This window comes from Cryptomeria japonica, chromosome 1, assembly GCF_030272615.1.
Source record: "Cryptomeria japonica chromosome 1, Sugi_1.0, whole genome shotgun sequence".
Classification (NCBI taxonomy): domain Eukaryota; kingdom Viridiplantae; phylum Streptophyta; class Pinopsida; order Cupressales; family Cupressaceae; genus Cryptomeria; species Cryptomeria japonica.
Window position 1 is genome coordinate 277,918,454 of NC_081405.1, and position 25,819 is coordinate 277,944,272.

Below are 25,819 nucleotides of genomic sequence, written 5' to 3' on the forward strand. Positions count from 1 at the left end.
TTTAATCATAATTATATTTTAAAAAAAAATTCATCAGTGTTTATTTTTTATATTAGACATAAAGTAAAACATTATTTTGAAAAAAAAAAGTTTTATCTAGATACAATTTTATTAAATTTTCAATTCATGACCAATCTATCTTATTGAAATATATTTAAAGACTTTTTCAAAGTTGATTGTTAAATTATTTCATACCCATGATACCAAAGTTGTTTTACATTATCACTTTCTCTTGGATTTTCCATGGGTATATGTTTAAAACTAATCCTCCTATTTTAGTGAGTAATATAGATGCTCTAATTATTCTAATATTCCTTATTTTCATGTAACTTATAATGAATGAATATTTGTATGTGTTTTTGAGAGAGAGAGATGGGTGATCAGAGAAAATGTTAGTCCTTAAAACACGAATAAAAATAATAATTAAAAATTATCAAGGACACAATCAAATTTAAAACACGAAATATACATTAATAATCCTTTTAGAAATAAATTATACGATTATATAAAAAATTAAAAAATAATTAATCCAATAGAAATGGTAGATTAATATAGAAATTTTATCCCTTCATAGCACATATAACAAACCTCAACCTAAAAACATTCATAAAATAACTATCAAAGAAATCCAATTTAAAAAAGCTTAATAGGAAAACCATTGAACAATCCCTAAAATTATCTCCAAGTTCACAAGACCATATAATCAAATGAAGAGGATTTTAGAGCATTCTTCAAGATAGACATTAATATATAGTCTTGCATCAATTTTATTCACCAAACATTCTAGGACTACATTGTACTAGAAATATCTTCTTCTCACTCAATATTAATATCAACATCTTTACTCTATTACCATGCATCTAATCCTCAATTTGATGTATCAACCCATTTAATCATGATCATGGTATTGTTTTCATTGGCTACATTATCAACATCATCAATAGTATCAATACTAAGTGTAGACATCAGACACCAAAAAGGTGGACATCCATAGACCATCTTTAATTGATATCCATATATTCTCTATATCAATATTTATGCACCAAACATATAAATCATAATGACAACAACTAATAGTCAACTGTCCATTACCACCTTAATCATTGCAATCATCATTTCTCTCTAATACATCACTATCAAAACACCAAACTAATGGTGGACATCAACCAAATATATTATAAATTATCTCTCTACACCACTGCATATCTAACAAAATAATTGTCAGCATCAATGTTGGAAACTTGGGAGAATGTTGTCAATGATCTGTTGTACTGTCATTGATATCAAACTTATATGGGGAAAAAGTTTAGAGAATGTTTTCAATGATCTATTGTGTTTCCATTGATGTCAAACTTGTATGGTTGCTTGTCACAATTAGTAGTATGTAGAAGTTGTATATTTTTATCAGTATACATAGATTGGAAACTTGGAATTGTTGGAAATATATGTTGTCATTATTGTCAACCTAATGTCGAATAGTGTGTGTTATCTTTGATTAATATTGTTGATGGGGTTATATCAATGTTGTATTGTAACTATCAGTAGTACGCAACACTGAAAAAGTTCTAGTAGATTATTGCAAGTGTTCACGTGAAGTATATTGTCTAAAATTATGTAATCAAATATTGGTATCTTGTATGATGTTTTCTTATTGGTATCATAGTCATAAGTAATGCCAAAATGTTGATGTAGAGAAGTGATAGCAATTGCTGTTGTTTTCAAATGATGTGCAAAAGTGAAGGTGGAGTGAAGAGATTTGTGATCAGTCATATGGATGAGATATACTGTCTAGCATTATGTAGTCAAAATTTGTATGTACGTGTGGTGTTTTTGGAAGGTTAGTGTAGAAAAAGTCTCAATATGTGGGAAATAATATTTAATTTACTAGTGGAAGTATATTTTATATTCCTTCAGATTGTGAAGAGTATGGTTTGAAGATTTCTAGATATAATGTCAATTTTATGTGAGTGGTGTATTATCAAGTCTATAGGTCATCTGATTGCTCAAATGATGAGATTAGTTGTTGTTCCCTTCTAATAGTAAGTGTCTATCAAACCGGTTAAAAATATGCTTGGTAGCTTCCGAATATGTGAATTCAAGTGTTGCAATTTTGAGGACATGTTTATTTGGTTCGTTAAGTATCCTAGTTCAATTCTCTAGTGGTGTTTATGTTCTGCCAGTGGGTTATGTTGGTTAGTGATAGGTATTATCTGTTTTGTTATGTTTTCAACATTCCCAATTATATTATCTTATTTAGATCATACTTTTTGGTCTAGATATACATTAGAGGTTAAGTCAGAATATTGTTATGGATATAGGCATTGTGTGAAGATGCACATTAAGTGATTTTTATTGGAAGATATTTTTGGGTTAACTAGTTGTTGAGTTTTATTTTTCATCTACACATTACGTTTGATGTTGACTTTGGAGGATGTGTTAGCATATGTGGTTCATTCGATTTCACTTATAAGGATGCATTGTGATAGATTTTAAGTAATATAGTATAATCTATTTATGGTTGAACCTCAACTAAGCTTTTTAATGATTAACTTGTATTTAAGGAGTGTAGATGTATGAGTTAAGTAATGGATGGAGAGTGAATTTATGTGAATAATGTGCAAGAAGATTTGGTACTGTAGATGTGCGGAAGTCAATTTGTGAAGATATTTGATGATGATATATTCAGTGTAACAATACTCTAAGATAGCGGTTGATGTCAAATGTGTTTGCAATGATATTGGTTTCTTGACATAGTGGTTTGAGGATAATTTCATGATCAGAAGATTCTTTTCATTTCAGTTCTCCTATTCTTTTTGTTAATAAAAGATAGTGAGTCACTTGGCACATCTTTATATCTTGCCCTAAAGTAGTGAGTTTTGGTTGTGCAAGTCATTGTATATTTCCCTAAGGTTGTTAACCTTATCCTTGCAGTTCCATTGGGTGCATATTGCTTCTTTGAAGTGAGCCTAAAATATTATAATCAAATTTATTTAGAGTATGCATGTGATTCTCATTATGGTTTTTTCCTACTGGGTTTTCCATGTATATCTGGTGTTCATATGTTAATTATTGATGTTTTTCACTATTTTTATATAATAGTTTTAAAATCTTTCTTAAAGTTTGATATATTAGTACTTTAAAAGATCCAAATTGATTCACCCACCTCTCATCCTATTGTGGATTCAACAATTGGTATCAGAGCATGGTTCCTCTTAGAGAAGCTTAATCACTTGAGGTAGATCTAAAATGATGCAAGAATTAAATTTGAAGACACTGAAGTTTGATGGTGCAAATTTCTCTTGTTGGAAAGAGAAGATGGAATCTTATTTGAAAACTTTGCCAAGTGGAATTTGGGAAATTATCAAATTTGGTTATAAGCCTCTGACAAATTGACCTCCAAATAAATTAAGTCATGAGAATAATAAAAATACTATAAATTTAATTATCAATTTTTTAAGTGATACAACATTTTTCAAAGTTAGAGGGTTAAAATAAGCTAAAGAGATCCAGGATAAGTTAATTTCTATGTATGAAGGAGATCCTAAGACAAAGTAGGCAAGGTTAATGAATTCAAAATGAAAATATGAATGTCTAAATATGGATAATGATTAGGGTATTGAAAATTACATACACAAGGTAAATGAAATATGAATGATATCATATGTGTGGGTGGAAAGACAAAATAAAGTGATGTTGTGAGAAATAGTTTGCTGACTCTGATTAAACCCTACAAGCCTAAGAGGTGCTCTATTGAATAAAGTCATGATTTAGATAAGTATATAATTGACCAACTTATTGGATCACTATATGCCTATGAAATATCTCAGATCAAAAATTATATTAGAAGCTAGATTAGAAATCAAACATTTAATGGACAATGTTACTATTGCAATATATTTGGACACTAAGCAAGCCAATTGCCTTACTAAGTCATACATATCATAAGTGCATGAGAATGAATCAAAAGTTGACCAGGATTGTCAATATGCATAATAATGCTTTAAATATGCACCAGGATTGTAAATGCATGATTTTGGCTACCAAAAGTGGTCTCCTACTAATCAAAAGTGCAATTTGGGTGTCAAATGTGCCAAGTTGCCCTATTAGCCTCGAAAGGTCTCAAAATCAACAAAATCAAACAAAAGGCTTAAAATTTTAGTTTCCCAAGTAAAATAAAGGAATACCCAATATTTTTTGACTCCACAACAACACAAAAATAAATTAGAAATCCCAACACACCAGTCCCAAAGAGTTTGGGCAGTCTTTCTGAATGGAAACCCGCATTTTTCATAATTTTAAATACAAACTCCACATAATCCAATAAATGGCCAAATAAAAATTGATGAAATGTTTTGACTCGTCCAACAAACTAATTTAAATAGGCTTGAAACATTTAAATTATGAAATAAGGGGAAATGTTAACCCCTACCTCAAACCTAGAGAAAACTTCAATTACAAAATGCAATCCACACATACCAAAAGAGGATGAATGAATGAAATGGTTGGTAAGGGTCATTAAGACAATTCTTTTGAGCAACTACCCACAAAATCCACCCAAAAAATCTTCCAAAATTAACAATCCAATTTTTAATATGCAAGGTTTTGAGAAAGGGAAAGAGGAAGAAAATGACTAAATGTTCTTGAAAATGAACTCAACTGCAAAATAAAAAATCATTTTTTGAGTGAGGGGTTTAATAATAATGAAAATGAAAGTAAAATTTAAATGATAATTAAACTCCCAAAAGACCCTTGTGATTAATTGTTCAAATCTCATTAAATCAAACTTTATTAAGACATAATATGCATTTAAATATTAAATCACCACTAGAGTAATTAAATTTCATTACTATAAGCATTGCAATAGTGACAATTACAAGTGGCTAACTATGTACAAGCAATCATTATGGGTCAACTCAACATGAGGACTGGGTTTTTGAAATCTATCAATTGCGGTAGTCAAGCCTCAACAATAATTAAATAATAAAACAATATAATTAAAGGAAATTGCCCTAATTAAGAGATGATGGATTTTAGCTCAGATATTTGGCGAGTGTTCTATCCCTTGTTAACCACCATTGAGGATATGGGAATACTCATATCTATGGAGCTAGGTGAAGTCAATGCCTTGTACCCATAGTCACTGAAACATTCACTTGTTAAGTGTACCTGCTCATGAATATAAATACAAATAATCAAATTAACTCAAATCATCAAAGGGGATTTTAACATCATATGCATTCTCATATATTCGAATGATATGATATCATCATTCCACATCTAATTATAAATGAAACTCTATAATAATAATATCATCTAAGTAACTGATCAAATAAGATCATAAATATTATTCCTCTACATCAATCAACATATAAATATTCTCCAAACAGGGTCACATCATAACATCGCTAGTAACATGATATCTCATCAAATCAAAATAACATAAACATATTATTTTACTTTTAATCAACCGATCCAATTAACATCACTTATCTTATTTTAATCATTAATCAAAATAGCATTTATATCGACATCTCTCAATGGTAATTTCAAATCACAATTTTGGTCTATCTCAATCATCAAAGCACAATAGGTCTAGAACACGCCATGGAAACCACCCAATTATTCAATTATCCAAATTATTCATGCAATGGTTCTCATAACATAAACATATGATTTCACTTATAATCAACTGATCCAGTTAACATCACTTATCTTATTTTAATCATTAATCAAAATAGCATTTATATCTGCATCTCTCAATGGTACTTTTGAATCACAATATTGGTCTATTTCAATCATCAAAGCACAATAGGTCTAGATCACGCCATGGAAACAACCCAATGATTCAATTATCCAAATCATTCATGCAATGGTAAAAACCACATCTCAATGCAACAATATTATCATATCAGAATGAAGTAATTCAATACAACACTAGTTTAGAATGATCACGAAACATATAGCCAAATCAAGTATAAGATAAACACTCAAAATCACATATTGCAATAATGATGAGTTCAAACCAAGTTTGAACACCACAAAAAGATCTACATCCAAACTCTAACTGGTACAATTCATAAAACTATGTCAGGTCCATATAAAGAAATATACACTGTAGAATAGTGGTAGTAACCTAGAAAAACTTGTCCTTGTAGAATACACCAATGAAACTAGTCTCATATCTCTAGCTCTTACACTCATCCTTATTGAAAGGTTGACATAGTTAGTCATTGGACACCTCTTCCTAATTTTTATGCTATAATTAATATTAATGGTTTCTCAATGGGTACAAATAATCAAATGGAAGCTTATGCCCTTCTTATTTCTTTCTAGAAATCCCATTAGCTCAGTTTAAATCATGCTATTTTTGAGATGGATTCTATGGCTTGGAATCCCTTTTGAATAACATGTTTTTTTATAGTTCTTTCCATCTAGCTTCTTTAATTTAGTAAATTCATGATTTATCTCCTCTATTTATATCCCTTGACAATGGACTCCAATTGTAGATTCTCTAGCTTAATGAACAACGAAGTGATAACTTGGAAGATGGAGAAATACAAGTGGTTTTACAAACCAAGGAGGAAGCAGATTTGAATTGCATTATGGAAAACACTAACAAAGATGGCCCTAGATCCGACTATGAGAAGGCCTAGAGGTGTTTGATCCTTTGAGGGATCTCATCATCAGTGTCACAACAATCGGTGGATATGGTGAAATCTACCTTCCAACAATCCCCAACAATCTCACTACTTAATATAAGTGCTAAGTGGGATGAGGATGATGATGATGATGTAAAGAAGAAGACAATCACCCCAAACATCCAAGAGGAAGATATCTATAATAACGAATTTGTGGAACAAAAGAAAGTTGGAAAAAAGGGGCCAAAATCCACCCCTCGGGATACTCTAGTAAAGACAAGAAATAGGACTAAAGTCGATACGGGTTTTATCCCCTCTCCCCTGGAAGAAGATCAACAAGCCAGATCAAATATCAAGAGGAAAGAAATAATATAGCGGATGGTACTCAGATGACCATCCTTGAGGTATGTTCCCTAAAAAGAAAATGAAAATTATTTCATGGAATATACATGGATTGAATATTCCACATAAACAAGATGTTCTTAGAAATTTAGTTAGAGAGCATAAACTGGATATTGTTCTTATTCAAGAAACTAAAATGACTAAAGAGAAATCTAAGAAGATTAAACTTTTTAAGGATGGGAGAGTTTTAGGAAGTAGCTGAGATGGTCCTTCTAGGGGCATTGCCATTTTTTGGAATCTAAGGCATGTTACCCGGGTGCATGTTAAGCAAGATAGCAATTTGGCCTTTATTAGGTTTCATCATTTAGGTGATGGTACCTCTTGGCTCTTGACCAATATTTCTACCCCTAATAATAGACTCGGTAGATGTAAATTTTGGAAGAATTTGGAGGCCATTCGGTCTCTTTTTAAGGATGAAACGTGGATGGTCATGGGGGACTTCAACACCCCTCTCCATGACAAAGAGAATTTTGGGGGCATCCTTCTCAGTTAGAAACTAGAATGGATTTTCTGAACTTTATTAATACTGAGGGTTTGCATGATATTGATCTCCAAGGTGCCAATTTTACCTAAACCAACCGAAGGGTGGGGGGAGATCTTATTCAAGTCAGACTAGACAGGGCCCTTATCTCTAATGATTGGTTTAGCCATTGTCTGTGCTCCCTGTTGGCTATTTCTTGGATTGGTTTCAACCACTTTCCTATGGTTTTTGTGGTAGATAATATAAGTGTTAAAAGAAACTTCTCATTTAGATTTGAATGGATGTGGTTGGACCATCCTAACCTTGAGAAGGTCATTGAGAAGTGGTGGTCAATTGATGTCAAAGCTACTGCGATGTATAGAATGGCAAAAAAATTAAGGCACGTGAAAGGTAATATAAAGAAATAGAACAAGGAATTTTTTGGGGATCTTTTTGTTGCTAAGCCCAAAACCCAACTTGAGCTAAGGGAAATACAAGATAAAATCCAAACTAGCAGATTGTTACTACTTACTAAGTTGCTATTAGTTTTATGTCCAAAGTCATTCTATATACTCTAGTCGGTTACTACTACCAAAATATTCAGTCGGTAAGCACAGAGTAGTCGGTTATAGAAGAAAGTAGTCACAGAGCCTAGTATACACCGAGTTGTCTACCAAGTAACACTCTATGTCTACCAAGCAGCAAAAATGATATACCGAGTTAACACACACCGAGTGAAACGTGTTACAAGATCGAGGAACAAAGAACCGTTATCACATTAGAAATTGCACTTAAAGATTTTGTATGATCTTAAGGTCATCTATCCAATGAAATATCTTGTATGTTTATTCATTCGATAAATCATGTTTGTAAAATCGAAGCAATGAACCAGATCACCGACATAAGAGATCTATTTATACAGCATGAATTAAGGATCAAATATAGAGATATATGAAGCAAGACATGTGTAATAGATAAGGAAGCACTGAGTATTGCGACTATTAGAGACATAGAGGTCACCAAGAAGGATTTCAGAGAACAGTTAAGGAACGGAGTAAACAAAAGGGTTTACCGAGTTACTTTATGATTACCAAGGTATGCTATAAGCAAGGTAATCTCATTTTGAGCACATAGAATCTACTTTAACATTTCAGATGTAAAGTTGCAGATATTTGTAAAGATTTTATTGTAATATTTTGAGTTGTAAGAGAAACCTTTAACAAGGTAAAAGACTCTAACAAAGTCTATAAATTGTAAAGCCTTTAACCAGGTGCAACATTTAGAATAAGTGTTGTAAAATCCTTTAGCAAGGTAGATCTAACGATCTTGATACTCCTAACAGGGTAAGCTATCAGAAATAGCTAAACATGTAGCTCTAACCGAGCAACCTTTATTATTGTAGTAGTGAAGTTGTGGGTGCCATCCCCACCGCAGTTTTTCTCTCTAACCAAGAGTTTCTACGTAACCAAAATATATGTGTTATGGAGTGAATCATGTATGATTGTTATTTATTTGTTTTAGCTTTATGTTATGTTACAGCAATTTTTGGTTTATGCTTAACAGTAAAGTTATTATTGAAGAAAAGATTTGAAGTACTGATTCACCCCTCCCCTCTCAGTACATTAGCTTTCCATATTGGGCCTAACAATTGGTATCAGAGCTTCAATCTTGGAAATGGGTTTAACAGCCTAAAGAGAAAGATCTTATCAATGGAAGGCTACAGACAATCTCAGAGAATTTTGAATCTTCAAAATGAATTGGATCATGCTAATCAAGTGATTGCTGACATGCAGAAACAAATGCAAAAATATTTGAAAGTTAGAAGAAGATTATCTGATGATTTACAGGACTCTCAAGAGTTAGTGGAACAAATTGAAACATCATCTGAGAATAATATATCTGAAGAGACTGAAGAGATGATTGGAGAACTGAAAGAAAAGAACAAAGCACTGATTGATCAGCTAAAAGCAATGAAAAGAGAACATGAACATTTTAGCACACAGATGACTAAAAATCTTGATGCATTGAGGATAGACGAGGATAAAGTAAGAGATCTAGAAAGAGAAAAACAACAGCTTGAAGCATTAGTATCTGAAAAGAATGATGAAATCACAAGGTTGACTAGGATTCAACAAAATCTGTCAAATCAATTGGGTTATGCACATCATGAAGAAAATTTGAAAGATGACGAGAATCAAGCATTAAAACTTGAACTGTCAAGATTGACGGATGAACTTGAAACAGAGAAGAAATCCAAAGAAACACTGAAGAAGAGTTATGAAGCATCAAAGATGTTGGATGAGCAACTTAATACAAAAAGACCCAACAAAGTTGCAAGACTCGGTTACAAAGGAAAAGACTCTACCGAGAAGGGAATCCACACTACCAAGAGAGGAGAATCTTCAAAGCAAGCTGGAAACAAGAAGGACATCAAAGGAAAGAAAATTGTTTGCAACTATTGTGGAAAATAAGGACATACTGCTAATATGTGCCAAATCGGAAAAGGTAAGCAATCGAATGTCACTAGGTCTAATGGTTATTGTCAAAATTGCAATAAATATGGTCACACATCTAACCAATGTAGGACAAAGTCTGCTAGCAATTATCAGAAGGCAAAATTCAAAGGGGTTTGTAAAAACTGCAATAGATATGGACACAGTATCGAGAAGTGTTGGTTTAAGAAAAAGAACTATATGTGGTCTACACACCGAGCAAATACTAGAGGCTTCCAAACTCACACAGATCTTAACCGACAGTATTCTATAGTACCATGGGATTACAATACAAGGATATGGTGTGAATGTTGTGGAAGATATGGACATATAAGTGCCAACTGCTTTATAAGGTTTGGAATGAACAACCGAAGATCATGGAGAAATCCTGGTATGGCATGTTTTCATTGTCACAAAGTTGGACACTTGGCTAGAGATTGTAGAGATCAACCTCGAGGAGACAGTGAGGAAATAAAAGGAAAATTACAGATGATTTGGAAAAAGAAGGAAATTGTGTCAAATGAAGAAAGCACCTTATCTACCAAGTTAGGTGCACCTATTCCAAATTAATCGGTAAAGGTATGAAGGTACTGCATTCTCTCAAGGTTAAATCTTAACAGTTCCTATTTTATCATGTACTTAATTCAAAATTTGCATAACTAAAGATGCATTAGGAAATTTGAAATTTTATCAAGTCTTTTGGAAGCCTGTCTAGTCGGTAAATACAGGAAGTCTGACTACTCAGTAAAAGCATAAAAAGGAAGTGGTACCGAGTGCATTTAATGTTTTCTGACCTAACTGCACAAAGCCCGATAAGGTATATTGTGTACTTAAAGCTTTTGCGCAGTCATTTTACACTTACCAAGTTTTCAAGAAAGCAGAGCAAAGTGATTCAAAGGCGGTCAAACCTCCTCTGAAGCGAAATTCAAGGTATTTACATCAATCACAACGCATTGTCAAGCTAGTTTACCAATCATATCAGTTGTGAATATCAGTTTTATATTTGCTAAGTGAAAGCGTCTGCTGTTTAAAAGTCTTCAAACCCTAAGAATCTTTTGTTAGTATTTATCCGAAGTCTGCAATGGCACCTAAGATCCAGAAGCCCGTTGTTGTTGAGAACATTGAAAAGCCCTCACTGAAATACTCTCTAACTCCCAAAGTAGCATCTGAACCGGATGATAAAACTACATTTTCACTCATTCTGAATAGGGTTTTACTAGTTGAGGATGTCAGATTCTTCACTAAGTGTCGTGTTGAGGAACTAGGTCATGTTGAGATCAAGGACACATATGATGAATTGTGTACCGATGGGAAATTGGATAGCAAGTATGAACACATTAAAATAAAGGGATTGACCGAAGCCCTAACCTATCCCCGTGTCTTCAAACCCCAATGGGTCAAGTTTGTTCTGAGCAGAGTTCATGATGATTTCATGTGGTTAGAGAAGCAACCATTCAAGATCACCAAGGAAATCATCCACTTGATCACCGATTACCCTATTTTTTATCATGCCCGAGCTTAGAAAATGATATCACAAAAGGAATTGATCACTTTAACTGGAGTTGAATCTGATTGCAGAGGACTGAAATTGAACAATGTGACAGATGCAGAGCTGAAGTTTTCCATAAGAGTAATAGGTTATTGTTTCTTTCAATGGGCAAGGGAAAACAGTGTACCTTGTGTAGCAGTCGATTTCGCATATAAAATTGTGAAGAAAGGAATAAAAATTGATCTATGTGAATTATTGTTGAAAAACTTGTTTGAGAATCTAAACACCATAAGGAAGCCGAAGAAGAACAACTCGGCTAACACACTGAAGTTTGGATCACTTTTGGTATGCATGTTTTTTCTATTTTGAGAAATTCTTTCCATCAGTCGGTAATGTAGTTTGGGAGCTACACCGACCAATCACCCATCAAATCAATGACTTCATCAAATGGCTAGGTGATAACTTCAATGATATTATGGATGATTACTTTAGCAATTTTCTAGAAAAGATGCATAACAGGTATAGAATTCCACCCAAGTTAGTGGAGAAATACAAAGATGATATATGCTTTGAAGTGGACACTGACTACTGCTATGTCAATGTTGTGGAACCGAGAACTCAATCTTTGCCACCTATGGGTTATGAGATTGATTTTGACATCACACAATAGCAAATAGATTCTTTTCTTATATTACCAAGGCATGCTACCAAGCTGAGATATGGTACATATGAAGAAGTTAAAGAGAAAGTTAAGATGAGTATTGTAGTACCCAAGGCTACAAGGAAATCAACAAAAATGGTCAAGGCATTAACAGAGAAGTTTGGAGAAGGTTCTTCCTCCACACCTATCAAGGGCACTCTAGTCATCATCGAGGAGGAATTTGAAGCCCAAGAGGCAGCTATTACATTGAGCACCGAGTTGCCTAAAGGGAAAATTTTGAAAAGGAAGAAACAGGATTCATCAAAGGTATTACCGACTCCTTCAGTAAAATGCCCAAACACAAGATCATCTGCAGCGTCACCGAGTAAGAAACCAAAGAATGTTGCCACACCAAAGGTAACAAAAACTTATAAGACATCTACTCGGAGACTCATTTTGACTAAAGAGTCTAGTGACGCCGAATCTGAAGACAAAAGTAAATTTTAGATTCTCAAGAGTAAAAAGGAAGATGTACATAGTGTTGATAATTTTTGTACAAATCTGAAACAATATGGTGGATTTGGATCATTTAGATATGTTAAGTATGAATCCAGAATTGATGATGAAAAGAGACAAATTGAAGAAGCCGTAATCTGCACTCTTCTGAAATTTTGATTGGTCCCATTGGAAGTAACTAATTCTCTTCCAAAAGAATTGTATTTGCATATTGATAACAGGTGGACATATGCCATGGACTCGGAAAAGAAGATGAGAAAGAAGTCTAGTACATCTATTTCTAGACATGTCAGTAGATGAGATCAATGAACATCTGAAAAACCACTAGAAAAACTTCCTAGTCAAGCAAAGAGCCTTGAAATTGATGAATGGCCTTTATTTGGATTTAGAGAATGAGACCAAAGAAAAGTGGCAGGAAATCTTTCGAATCAAGAATGATGGTGAGCAAGTTGAAGTTGAAATATAGTTGATGTCACCGAAAAAGATCCTGATATCACCGAGCAAGACCTTGTTGACACTATACAAATTGATGAGGATATCATGGACACCGAGGCACAAGAACAGGAAATGATAGAAGGGAATGCATATGCCAAACTGGTATCCAGTGAGTCAGTTTTGGAATAAGTTCAGCCCTATCCTTCGGTCACTCAACCTGTTTCAACCGAGGCCCCTCAGGATACTGAACAAGGAATAGACTTCTCAAGCTCCTTCTAGCACTAAAAATGTTACAATTGAGACCCCGAGCAAGGATTCACCAAAGGCTATATCAAAGGTTCAAGAAATTGACAAAAGTGTTGCCTCTACCGAGCAACCTACCGAGGGTCAATAAGCCTCCCAAGCCATTGTATTAGTTCAACTGGTGAAAACTAAAGAAAAGAAAATGAAAAAGCATAGTTTCAAATTAGATTTGTCAAAACCAATAGTGTTGCCAAATGTAGACATATCCAAATTAAAAGGGCAAGCACTCATTGAATTCGGTGAACTATGCAAAGTCAAAGCAGAACAGGAAAAAAAAATGGCTTTTCAAAAGAAAAACAAAGGACTTAAGAAGGTGAGAGCACTATTAACAGATATGCTGCATGAAGCTACAGTGATAAAAGATGCAGCCATCCATATTCAACTAGATGAACTCCTAACTAAAATAGAAACATCTAGAGTAGACGCATTTGAATATTTGAGCAAATTGAAGGACAAAGAGCTCACTGCTAAAATGATTGAAGAGGTACAGAAAGCCATTGCTATTGGTAAAGTAAAACTTGTCAAATTTATTGTTGAGTTGTCCCCTCAACTCAAGTACATTCTTTATTTATTTCAGAAACTCTATACATTCTCTTTATTCATTAAAGATATCAAAAATAAAACAGAAGTGATTGAGAAAGAGATCACCAATCTCTCAAATAAGTTGACCACTAAGTCAAATTCTATTCAGCATTTCTATACAAAGTTACAAAAGCTCATGGCTCAACAATTGGAACTTAGGAATGAAGAGCACCAAATAAGGATGGACATTATGACTCTTCAAACCTTATTCATTCCATACTTGTCCTCCATCCAAGAACAGATCAACAAGGCCACCTCCCCATCCACTCAACCAGAGGGAAGCACCTTAGATGAACTAATTTCATTGTTAGCTGACATTACATCTCAGAATTCACTCATGGATAGTGTCAAGGATGCCCTCTCTACCGCTCTTACCGATGCAAGGACAAAGTACAAATCCATTTTTGACCAGTTGCCTCCACCGAATGCTAACTAAGTTTTGATGTTTGTCAAAAAGGGGGAGTATAGTATCAAAGTATCAAAGGGGGAGTGTAATATACAAGGGGAGTATACCGAGTAGAACAAAGTATCCAAATGCACAGTTAATTTTGACAAGGGAGCAGTGAACCGAGCAGTGACAACCGAGCAGTTAATATAGAATATTGATCACAGAGCATGCATAATTAGAGTTTTGTATAGTATATTGATAAGGGGAGTCTATCTGAATATACTATTTTATTGACAAATGTATATACTATCTGATTAGTCAATTTTTGTAAGTATATAGATTTTTGAGTTATGACTTTGAAAGAAGTTTTGTCAAACATCTCAACTAATGTCAAAAGGGGAGATTGTTACTACTTACTAAGTTGTCATTAGTTTTATGTCCAAAGTCATTCTATATACTCTAGTCGGTTACTACTACTGAAATATTCAGTCGGTAAGCACAGAGCAGTCGTTTATAGAAGAAAGTAGTCACAGAGCCTAGTATACACTGAGCTGTCTACTGAGTAACACTCAATGTCTACCGAGCAGCAAAAATGATATACCGAGTTAACACACACCAACTGAAACGTGTTACCAGATTCATTGAACCTAGACACACATGGGAAACGTGTTATAAGATCGAGGAACAAAGAACTGTTATCACATTGGAAATTGCACTTAAAGATTTTGTATGATCTTGAGGTCATCTAACCAATGAAATATCTTGTATGGTAATTCATTTGATAAATCATGTTTGTAAGATCGAAGCAATGAACCAGATCATCAACATAAGAGATCTATTTATACAGCATGAATTAAGGATCAAATATAGAGATATATGAAGCAAGACATGTGTAATAGATAAGGAAGCACTGAGTATTGCAACTATTAGAGACACAGAGGTCATCGAGAAGGATTTCAGAGAACAGTCAAGGAACAGAGTAAACAGAAGGGTTTACCAAGTTACTTTATGGGTTACCGAGGTATGCTATAAGCAAGGTAATCTCATTTTGAGCACATAGAATCTGCTATAACATTTCAGATGTAAAGTTGCAGATATTTGTAAAGATTTTAGTGTAATATTTTGAGTTGTAAGAGAAACCTTTAACAAGGTAAAAGACTCTAACAAAGTCTATAAATTGTAAAGCCTTTAACCAGGTGCAGCATTTAGAATAAGTGTTTTAAAATCCTTTAGCAAGGTAGATCTAATGATCTTGATACTCCTAATAGGGTAACCTACCTGAAATAGCTAAACATGTAGCTCTAACCGAGCAACCTTTATTATTGCAGTAGTGAAGTTGTGGGTGCCATCCCCACTGCAGTTTTTCTCTCTAACCAAGAGTTTATGTGTAACCAAAATATATGTGTTATGGAGTGAATCATGTATGATTGTTATTTATTTGTTTTAGCTTTATGTTATGTTACAGTAGTTTTTGGTTTATGCTTAATAGTAAAGTTATTATGGAAGAAAATATTTGAAGTACTGATTCACCCCTCCCCTCTCAGTACATTAGGTTTCCATATTGGGCCTAACACAGATATAATGAAGTGTCTATTAGAGAAGAAAATGAAGTTCTTTTCAGGTATCATAAGATCATTAGAAGAGAAGAAGAATTTTGGAAACAACAGTCCAGATCTCTTTGGCTTAAAGTTGGGGACATAAATACCAGGTTTTTCCATATGACTGTTATGAAACATAAGGCTGCTAATAGGATCTCTAAGTTGAGAATTGGTGGAATTGAAACAAGGAAGAATGATGAGATTGGGAATGAAGCCAGGAATTTCTTAAATCTCTTCTCTCAACTGATAATGGTCTGGATGATCTTTCTTAGAGGGCCCTCTTAGAGACCATTCCTTCCATCATTAATGATGTTTAGAACAAGGCTTTGGTGGCCATTCCCTCTGAGGAGGAAGTTGAGAAAGAGGTTTTATCCTTTGATGGCAATAAAGCCTCGGGTCCGGATGGGTTTCCGTTGTTCTTCTTTCAATCCTTTTGGAACATTCTCAAAGTTGATATGGTTAAAGGAGTGCAAGATTTTTTTGGGGCTAGCATTATATTAAAGGAACTCAATGCTACTTTTCTAGTTCAAATTCCAAAATGTCCTAGGGCTGATTCGATGGATCAGTTCCGACCGTTAAGTTTATGCAATTCTTTCTATAAAATTATCTCGAAGGTGGTTACTGACAGACTGTTTATGATTCTCCCTTCTATAATATCACCCCAACAAAGTGGCTTCGTACCTGGCAGATAAATCCTTGACTGTATCACTACTATTCATGAAAACATACTCGCTGGTGGAATCAAAGAAACAAGGCTTCCTGATGAAGTTGGATTTTTCTAAAGCCTATGATCGTGTGGGTTGGAGCTTCTTGGATAAGGTTCTTGGTGCTTTTGGTTTCTGTGATAAGTTTATTCAGTTGATTGACCAACTTATCTCGAATCCTTCTTTCTCTATCATTGTAAATGGTGTGCCTTCCCCCTTCTTTAAAACTTTTATGGGCATCAGGCAGGGGGATCCCATCTCCCCTATTCTCTTTATTATTCTGGTTGAATGTCTAGGTAGATTTATTAGCAAATTTGTTTCAAAGGGTCTTCTTGGGAGTCTCTCCCTCTTCTGGTTTCAAAGCATGTTCCCACTAGCAATTTGTTGATTATACCATCTTAATGGGCACTTCATCGATCAAAGAAGCTTCTACTATGAAGAACCTTCTCAATATTTATAGTTATTCTTCGGGTCAAGCGATTAATTGGGAGAAAAGATCTATTTTCTTCTTCAACACCCCGGAGGACAGACAAAATAGGATGGCCCAAATCCTTGGCAGTCAAATTGGAAAGCCCCCATTTATTTACCCAAGTCTTCCTTTGGGCACGAAACCCATGGATTGTTTTTGGAACAGTCTTGTTGATAGATTCAGTAGGAAGTTGGTTGGTTGGAAAGGGACTCTTCTTAATCAAGCTGGTAAAATCCAGCTTTTAAAATCATCTCTCCAGAGTCTTCCAATTTATGCTTTAAGCCTATTAAAAATTCCTCAAAAATTTGCAGATGCTATTGAGAAAATTTATAAATCTTTCCTCTGGTTCGAGGTTGAGGAAAAGAAGAGAGTTCCCCTCATTGGCTGGGAGAATGTCTGTAAACCCAAAAAGGTGGGGGTCTGGGATTGAGAAATATTAGAACCTTGAACAAGACTCTTCTGGCCAAACAAATCAGGAGAATCTATCAGGGAACTGGTGAGTGGAATGAAATTTGGAAGGCTAAATACTTATGTGTGGTCCCTACCATGGAAGATTTCCTTGCCTCTAATCAGATATCAAGTGGATATACTATTTGGAAAAGTGTTATCCATGTTAAATTTATTATCAGTTTGGCTAAAGTTTGGGCCATTGGTAATGGCAGGAAGGTGGATTTATGGGATGATGTCTGGATTGGAGGAGCCCCTCTTAATGATAATTATATTTCTCAAATGATCATCCAGACCTGCAAGGATAAGTTCGGTGTTAAATTTGTTGACTACTGGAGAGATCAAAAGTGGGTGGACCTCAGCTCTATCGATCCTAACCTAAAGTAGGTTAACTTAGTGATCAACCATGCAATTATTAATCTATAAGGGAGGACCACCTGGTGTGGAGCGGTACCTCTTCAAAGATTTATTATGTGGTGTTTATTGTCCTTATGTTGGCTCAACCTCAAGACCCTAGCCCCTGCTGGGATAAGGCCTGGTGTTCAGGTTCAACTCCTAAAATTATTATTTTTTTACGGATTCTTTTGCAAAATAAAATACTAACCACACATAAATTGAGAAAGAGGGGATTCTGCATCCCCAACAGATGCTATCTTTTTCTCAATGACGAGGAATCCATGAACCATATTTTTATACACTTTCCTTTTGTCCAACCTATCAGGGCTATGTTTTTCCAGTATTGGGGTTTGAATTGGGTGTTCCCATAGGAGATTCAAGATTGTTTCAGGAGTTGGTATTGCAATACAAACAATCCGATCATAAAAAATTTATGGAAGTTTTTCTTTCCACATATATTTTGGGGTATCTGGAAAGAAAGGAATAACAGAATCTACAGGAACGATATTAACCCCTCCAAGGTGGTTTGGGCTAAGATAAAGTATAATTTTGTTGAGAATGTGATGGCTAGGGGAGATCATTACTGCAATAGTAAGGAGGATTTTGATGTTCTAAAAAGATGGAACATCCCAGGCTACATAGACATCAATACCAACCAAATCAAAAGAAGGATGTGCAACTGGTCTTTTCCTCCTAATGACTAGTTTAAGGCTAACTTCGATGGGGATGCTAAAGGGAACCCAGGGACAACTGGTTGTGGTGGACTTATCCAGAATTGTGCTAACTTTTGCATTGGGGCAGTGGCCTTCCCCTTGGGGAACTAGACTAATCATCTGGTTGAAGCTATGGGCACCCTCCAGGCTATCAAATTAGCTCATAATCTTGGAGTCAGATTGTTATGGCTAGAGGGGGATTCTAAAAATATATTATCAATTGCCTCCTTGGTAAGCACCAACCCTCATGGACGATTAAAAATATCATTGACTTGGCCAGGGATATGCTTGAAGGTTTTGATCAATACTAAATTTCTCATAATTATAGAGAGGCCAACATGAGTGCTGATTAGGCCACCAATGAGGCACTACAAAGCGGGAAAATCAAGATTTGGAATAGTGAGGGGTAGCTCCCTCGAGTGGCACATGACATTTTAAATTATGAAAGATATCATGGTAAACAAGGCAGGAATTGATATTATTTTTCGAGATGATAAGGGTGGTCATGGCATCATGAAAGGGGTGGAATAAGGGCACCTTGACCATTGGCAGTAGGAAGGTAAAGGTGAATGAGACCATGATCGCTGAGGCTACGAGTCTTCTGATGGATGGTATCAAATTCTATAGGGATAGGAAGTTGTCAGATGCTGCAGTGAAGAAACTCCCTAAGGACGAGAAGGACAAAGCCAGGTTGGTGAAGGGCAGTCACACTTACTACTCCCCTAAGGTAATTAAGATGATTCGGTGATGGGTTTTGTTTGCAATTATGGAATTTATTACTTTAGACAATAGATTTACAAGGGTTTACAACTATCATTTTGTTATTCTCAACCATTTTCGATACAAGGAAAAAATTTCCATCCCCTATTACTTGTTTTGTGCCCTAAATATTGGGATAAAGGATGTTATCTCCAATCTCAAAACCAATCCTACTATGCATGAGGGTCTTATGGTAGTTTTGTACAACCACATCAAGAATACCATGGTTCAACTAAAATTGTAGAGGTTTCTGAGTCGGATAAGGAATTGGATGATTTAGATGCTGATGATGGTGAAGGTTACGACACTGAGGCTGATGTTGAGGACAACCCCCATATCACTGGGTCAAGCAAGAGAAGAAGAAAAATAGGGCAAGAGGATTAGGGTAAAGGGTCAGCTAGAAGGAAGCAAAAGGGCGAGGATGATGAAAGATGGTATGAGGAAGAAGACAAGACTGAAGATGATATGGAGACTGAAAGCAAGGAGGTCCAAATCCTCTCTAGCTAGAAGCATAAGGGGAAAACTCTGAGAAGTGAGGATGTGGGAGCTAAGATCCGTCACCCTTCCTTACTAGTTCTAAGGATAAGGGCTTGGCTGGGGAGGACACCTCCTTGAAGGAAGCTAAGAGTGCACAATTGAAGGAGGTGGGTCTGGAGGTGAACTTGGATCCTACGGGAGATAAGTCCTAGGATGGCTCCCATCTGGATATTGACCTATGTTTCAAAAATGGCACAGATTGCTTCAACAATGTTTTCCTTTGGGTTTAGAAGAAAATAACAAGCATAAAAGCAAAACAAACCTAGAAAGCCAGCAAAATTGAAACTTTAGAAGCTATTGGCACTGGTAAATTTAGTTCCCTCCCTGATTGTTTAAGTGAGCTTATCAAGGCAATCAGTAACGTTGAGGAAATCATTAATGCCCAATGTAATAGCTTCCAAATCTTGGAAAATAGAACTAGGGCTACTGAAAAAGGCTAGAAGGGGTTGAGAATACACTCAAAAATATTGGGGAGTAGAGTCATAAGATCTTAAAGGTCGCCTCTAAAATCATTAAGATTCTTATCAACAAGCTTGAAAGTAATCAAGGGGAAAAGGCCTTCGGCGATACCACTGAGGTGAAGGAAGGTCCACCACTGAAGATAAGGAGACCATTCATGATAGAAGAACTCACGCAAGCACCATAAAAATAACAAAGCCAAAGCAGGGAGATTGAGGAAATTAAGCGGACTGCTGAGAACATGGAGCAACTGGAGCTAGAAGTTGTCGAGCTGCTAAAGAACTTTACCTAGCCTTGGCTTTTTATCTGTAGGTCCTATTTGTTGTGTCTTTCTGGTACTGGCTTTTTGTTTGTTGGTCAACTGTCTTTTCTATGTTTTTTTTCTCATGATTTTTCGTTGTGCTTTAATGGCTATGTTTTGATCTAATGTTGTAAAGGGTTTCACGGGCCCTTCAAAACCTATTTTCCCTTAATAAAAAACTTTAGACACCCTCCAAGATTGGAATGTCTTTGATAGGAGTTTCCTTTCCCTTAATAATACTAATCAATTTTAACATCTAATTTAGTATGAATTGGGCTAATAAATTGACTCCATTCCTTCTTTTGGATAGGTTCATTTTCTCTTGAAGTTGATAGAATTATGGGAGACCTATTTGGCTCCTCCTAGTATTTCTAGTTGTGATAGCTATGGATGTCTAGGAATCCATTTTTATTCTTGTTGGAAATTGATGCCCTCCTAAATGGCACAAGGTTAGTCTAAGATCAAAGAACACAAAACACACAAAACATTAGTGTTAATCAATCTAAAACTAAACTATGAAGGCATACCAAAAGAGACACAAAAGACATGCTAATTTATCTAATAAACAAAACACAAATTATGAGGCATCTCCAACTGCCTCTTAGCATGGCTTTAGCTTCTTCTCCCTTGTTCCTCTCCTGTCCAAGTTCCAAAACAGTGTAGCTCTCAGTAGCTTTTTGCACTATGGATGCTTATGGAGGATTGAGATTGTAGTATAGCTCTCAATGTGAAATGAAAAGCTATTTTTATGCTAAAATGATATATTTTAACCAAAAAGACAAGATTTAGTTATGCTATGCTAAATGCTCTCTAAAATGTCTATAGTCTAAATGCTTACAAGTTTTCAGGATCTGGATTATGAAGGAATGGGCTCTATTTATAGGAAAAATGGAGCAATGGATGGCCAGGATTGAAAGGTTTAATCAAGGGTCAAGCTTGAAAGTTGGGGATCCATGTGCACAATTGACACCAATAAAATAGTGACAAGTGTCAACACAGGATTGGGTTGAGAGAAGAGGTTGGAGGAATTAAATGCCTGAGGAGACCTCATGGTTATCTAGAAGGTAAGGGTCAAGCCTAAATTAGGATTACCCACTGGATTAGGAGTTAATGCAAGGATAAACCTTTGTGCAAATGATTAAGAGATAACCATGGTCAAAGCATTAAATGCTTGATGAGACCCTTGGGTTGGGTAGAGGTTGAGTCAAAACAAATGTTTTAACCATGTAGGAGGGTTTGAGTTAACCATTAATGGTTATTGGAGACTTTGGGGATTAAGTGGTTGAAGGTTGAAAGCCTTTAATGGTTATCAAAGACTTTGAGCCATTTAGTGGTTGAAGGTTGGAAGCTTTCAAAGGTTATCCAAGACTTTGAGACATTTAGTGGTTGAAGGTTGAAAGCCTTTAATGGTTATCAAAGACTTTTAGGCTTTGAGAAGTGACTCCATTTTGCTTAGGAATGTGACAATAATTAGGGGATGGATTAGGCTAATTAGGAAGGGTTTAGAAGAATCTAGAAGGGGATTAGATTTTGCAAGTGGATTTGGTGGGTGAGGAAAAATAGGATTTTATTAAAATAAAAATTCATTTATTCCAATAAATGTGTGCAAGTTGCATTTGCAGGAAAATGCAAGTGGGGTGGGGATAATGATTTAAATAAATGTTTTATTTAATTTATTTAAAAGCGGAAAAGGGGGATTTAATTAAATAAATTGATTTTATTTATTTAATTGAATGGAATTTGATTTAATGAATTAATTAAAATAAATTGAATAATTTATTTAATTAATAGAAGAATGTTTGGGGATGAATTAATTAAATATTAATTTAATTAACTGATGGCTAGTGGATTTTTAATCAAATAAATACGAAATATTCATTTAATTAAAATGGACAGATTTATGTGACTACATTTGCCCCTCTTTGAGACGGTGCGGTTTATCGCGTCGTTTCAAAGAAAGAAAAACTAGTGTGAAGAAATGCCCCATAAAATGTAAATTTAATGGGTGGTATGCCCCCTCGAGAGATGGGCCGAAAAATTTCAAAAAAATCGTGCGATCTCTCGAAAAAGAATGAGAAGTGGAGGGGAGGAAGAATAGAAGAAATTAGCAACAACAGTGAAAGAATGGAAGAAAAATAGAGTGAATACAGAGAAACAACAAGCCAGCGAGTACCCTAAGGTCATGCAAGAGATACATAGCAGATGTAGTGTGGGGTTTGGATTGATGCTATACAATTGATCAAAATTGGTTGGACAATCTGGTGCAATCGGTTGAATTGCCCCGGTCAAGTCAAAGCGTGACAGTTGATGTCAGTTGATCGCTTGGACATGATAAAGTCTGAGTAAGTGAATCAAAGTGACCTGATATGACTTAGACAATTGATGTAATTGCCCGATGAAGTCAAGGTATATGAAGCAAAATACTCGTTGAGACGTAGATAATTGATGTAATTGTCCGATGTGATTGTGTTTGATTGGTTGATCAATTGATAGTGTGTGCGTGTGATGGATGGTTGTGGGGAATCATGGCAGCCCCGTTGAGACTAGGTCATTATGATAAATGCCTGATGTAGTCTAGGATTACCATAATCGATTACCTATTGAGACCCGAAGATACTTGATCAGAGTATCTGTTGATAGTCTAGGTGTGTGAGTTGATGTACCTGTGCAGACAGAGTAACTTGCTTGGCTTATTGGATGACTTAGCATAGGAAACACAATCCCTCCTATTTAGAGATGGATGGTGATGAGCGTGGCTTGATTGGGTTGATTTAGAAACGATGTAGGGTATGTGATGTTGATTATCAAGATGGGGAGGGTGAGGGGGGTTCTATGTTAGATAGAAGAAATGGAAAACCTATGACTCATTCCTATGGAAGAAGAGGAAAATAGAGTATGCATTATTATGACTATGTATGCATGATATGTAGCTATTATGAATGTATGGATGGGTGGAATGCAATGAAATGCAATATATACAGATGAGATGAGATGACGATCCATAGTGCTCTATTTTCATCATTGAGCTTTAAAATGTTGGAAGAGAATACAAGCATCTTGACATAATGATTCAAGATGACCTGAGTATTCCTTTCATGGATTTTATATAGCAAGTTAATACAAGCAACTTGATATAATGGATCAAGTTGACCTGAGTATTGCTTGCGGAACAGACAAGGATTATCACCGTTCATGCATGACTTGGATCGTCCTCCTTGATCTTAGGCTGATCATATCCTGAGACAAGTGCATACCGTACTAAGAAATAAAAACCTTTATCCAAATTGGATGAGGAGGAACCAAAGGAAGAGCATTGTACCTGCAAACAAACAGTATATACATAAAGAATAAAGAATATGGATCCTTGGTAATGGTTCATGCCCATATGGTCGAGGTATACGCTGTGGTCAGCAAGCCGTAGTGATCTAGGATTGCATTTGGCATAAGATCACGTAGCTTGGTGAACTTCCCACGTAGACACCATTAGTACATGCCCCAAAACTTCATCGGAAATAATGCACAAACAAAACAAAACAATGCTGAAAAGATCCCGATACAGATAAACGAACGATTGTACTCACAAATCAACCAAGTATTTGATAGCTTAACATAATTTTCTTGTCAAAGAAAACGTCACTTTTGTCTTTGTTTTGGTAAGGAAGGATGCATCCTTGTTTAAAGACAGGTTTGGATTGTTGAAGTCGATTGTGTTGGTTTGATTGGTAAATGGTCAGTGTGTGAGTAGTTGTCAATGTTTATTTTGTATCTGATCGGATAAATATGTACAAGGTGTTGCCATGTTTTTGTGTGATTTTTGATGGGTTTTCCGATGTTTTTTGGATTTTGTGAAACAATTTTGAATGTTTTTGGTATTTTGAGAGTCATTTTTGAATGTTTTTGATATTTTCTGATGATTACCTGAATGAAGAGCGTAATGATATATAAGACAATGTAGAATCCACTTCCATCACTAGGGTAAGGGTATTGCCCCCAGTTTGTAGACCTGACTATGAAAAGGTGGGATGCTAGACGCATGGAGTACTTTCTTAATTGTAGATCAAATAACAAGCCATGGTTGGGATGGATGGATGTATGTGTGCATGAATGTGATCGCAACGAGCCTGAAAGATACTGGAGCCATTGCCTTTACGAGTGGCGCCTGTTTGCCAGGTTTTCACCATCGTACTTACCCAAGGTGCCACCGGAGTGTTTGTTCACCGTTTGGATGCATGATTTTTCTTTACTTTTTGTGAATGTTTTTGTATTTTCTTCAGGACATTTTCTGAATGTTTTTGGTATTTTTCTGATATGTAGGGGAGCCTGATGCTCTGTTCACCTTAGGTATAAAACCGTTTGAGGTGCATGCTATTGATTGGATCTGCGAGTGGTTCTCCTTCTGATGTGGCCAACTGATATGCCCCGGACCCGAACATAGCAGTGACAACATATGGGCCCAGCCAATTTGATTCAAACTTGCCCTGATGTTCTCGGTTTGGTTGGTTGCGAGGATTATCTCTAAGAACAAGATCACCTACCTCAAATGTACGAGATCTAACTCGGTGATTGTAGCTTCTACTCATGCGCTGCTGATAGGCTTTGAGGTGATTGTATGCAGCTTGCCGCTTCTCATCTAGTAACTCCAAGTCCTGAAGATGGGATACTCTATATGCTTCATCATCGATGAGATTGTGCAATGAAACCCGTAGTGATGGTATCTCGACCTCAATAGGTAAGATAGCTTCAGCACCATAGACCAATGAATAAGGAGTTGCACCTGTAGGGGTCTGAATGCTAGTTCGATATGCCCATAGCACTGGTGCCAATCTCGACCGGCATCATTGACTGTCTTCTTTAGGATCCTCAGTATGTTTTTGTTGGATGCTTCGGCCTGACCATTTCCTTGTGGGTAATAGGGAGTGGAAAAGCGGTGTTGGATATGAAATTTCTCACAAAGCTCACGGACATCCTGATTTTTGAAAGGAAGACCGTTATCTGTGATGATGGACATGGGTACACCATACCGGCAGATGATGTAGTTGAGGATGAATGAGGCGATCTGCTTGGCGGTGACTTGGGTAAGTGGAACAGCTT

General features: G+C 35.7%; 1 pseudogene; it reads right to left on the reverse strand.

Moving 5' to 3' along the window:
* Positions 1 to 5,055: 5,055 nt before the first annotated feature.
* LOC131065373 (uncharacterized) overlaps positions 5,056 to 25,819 on the reverse strand; it is a 78,348-nt pseudogene continuing 57,584 nt past the window's right edge.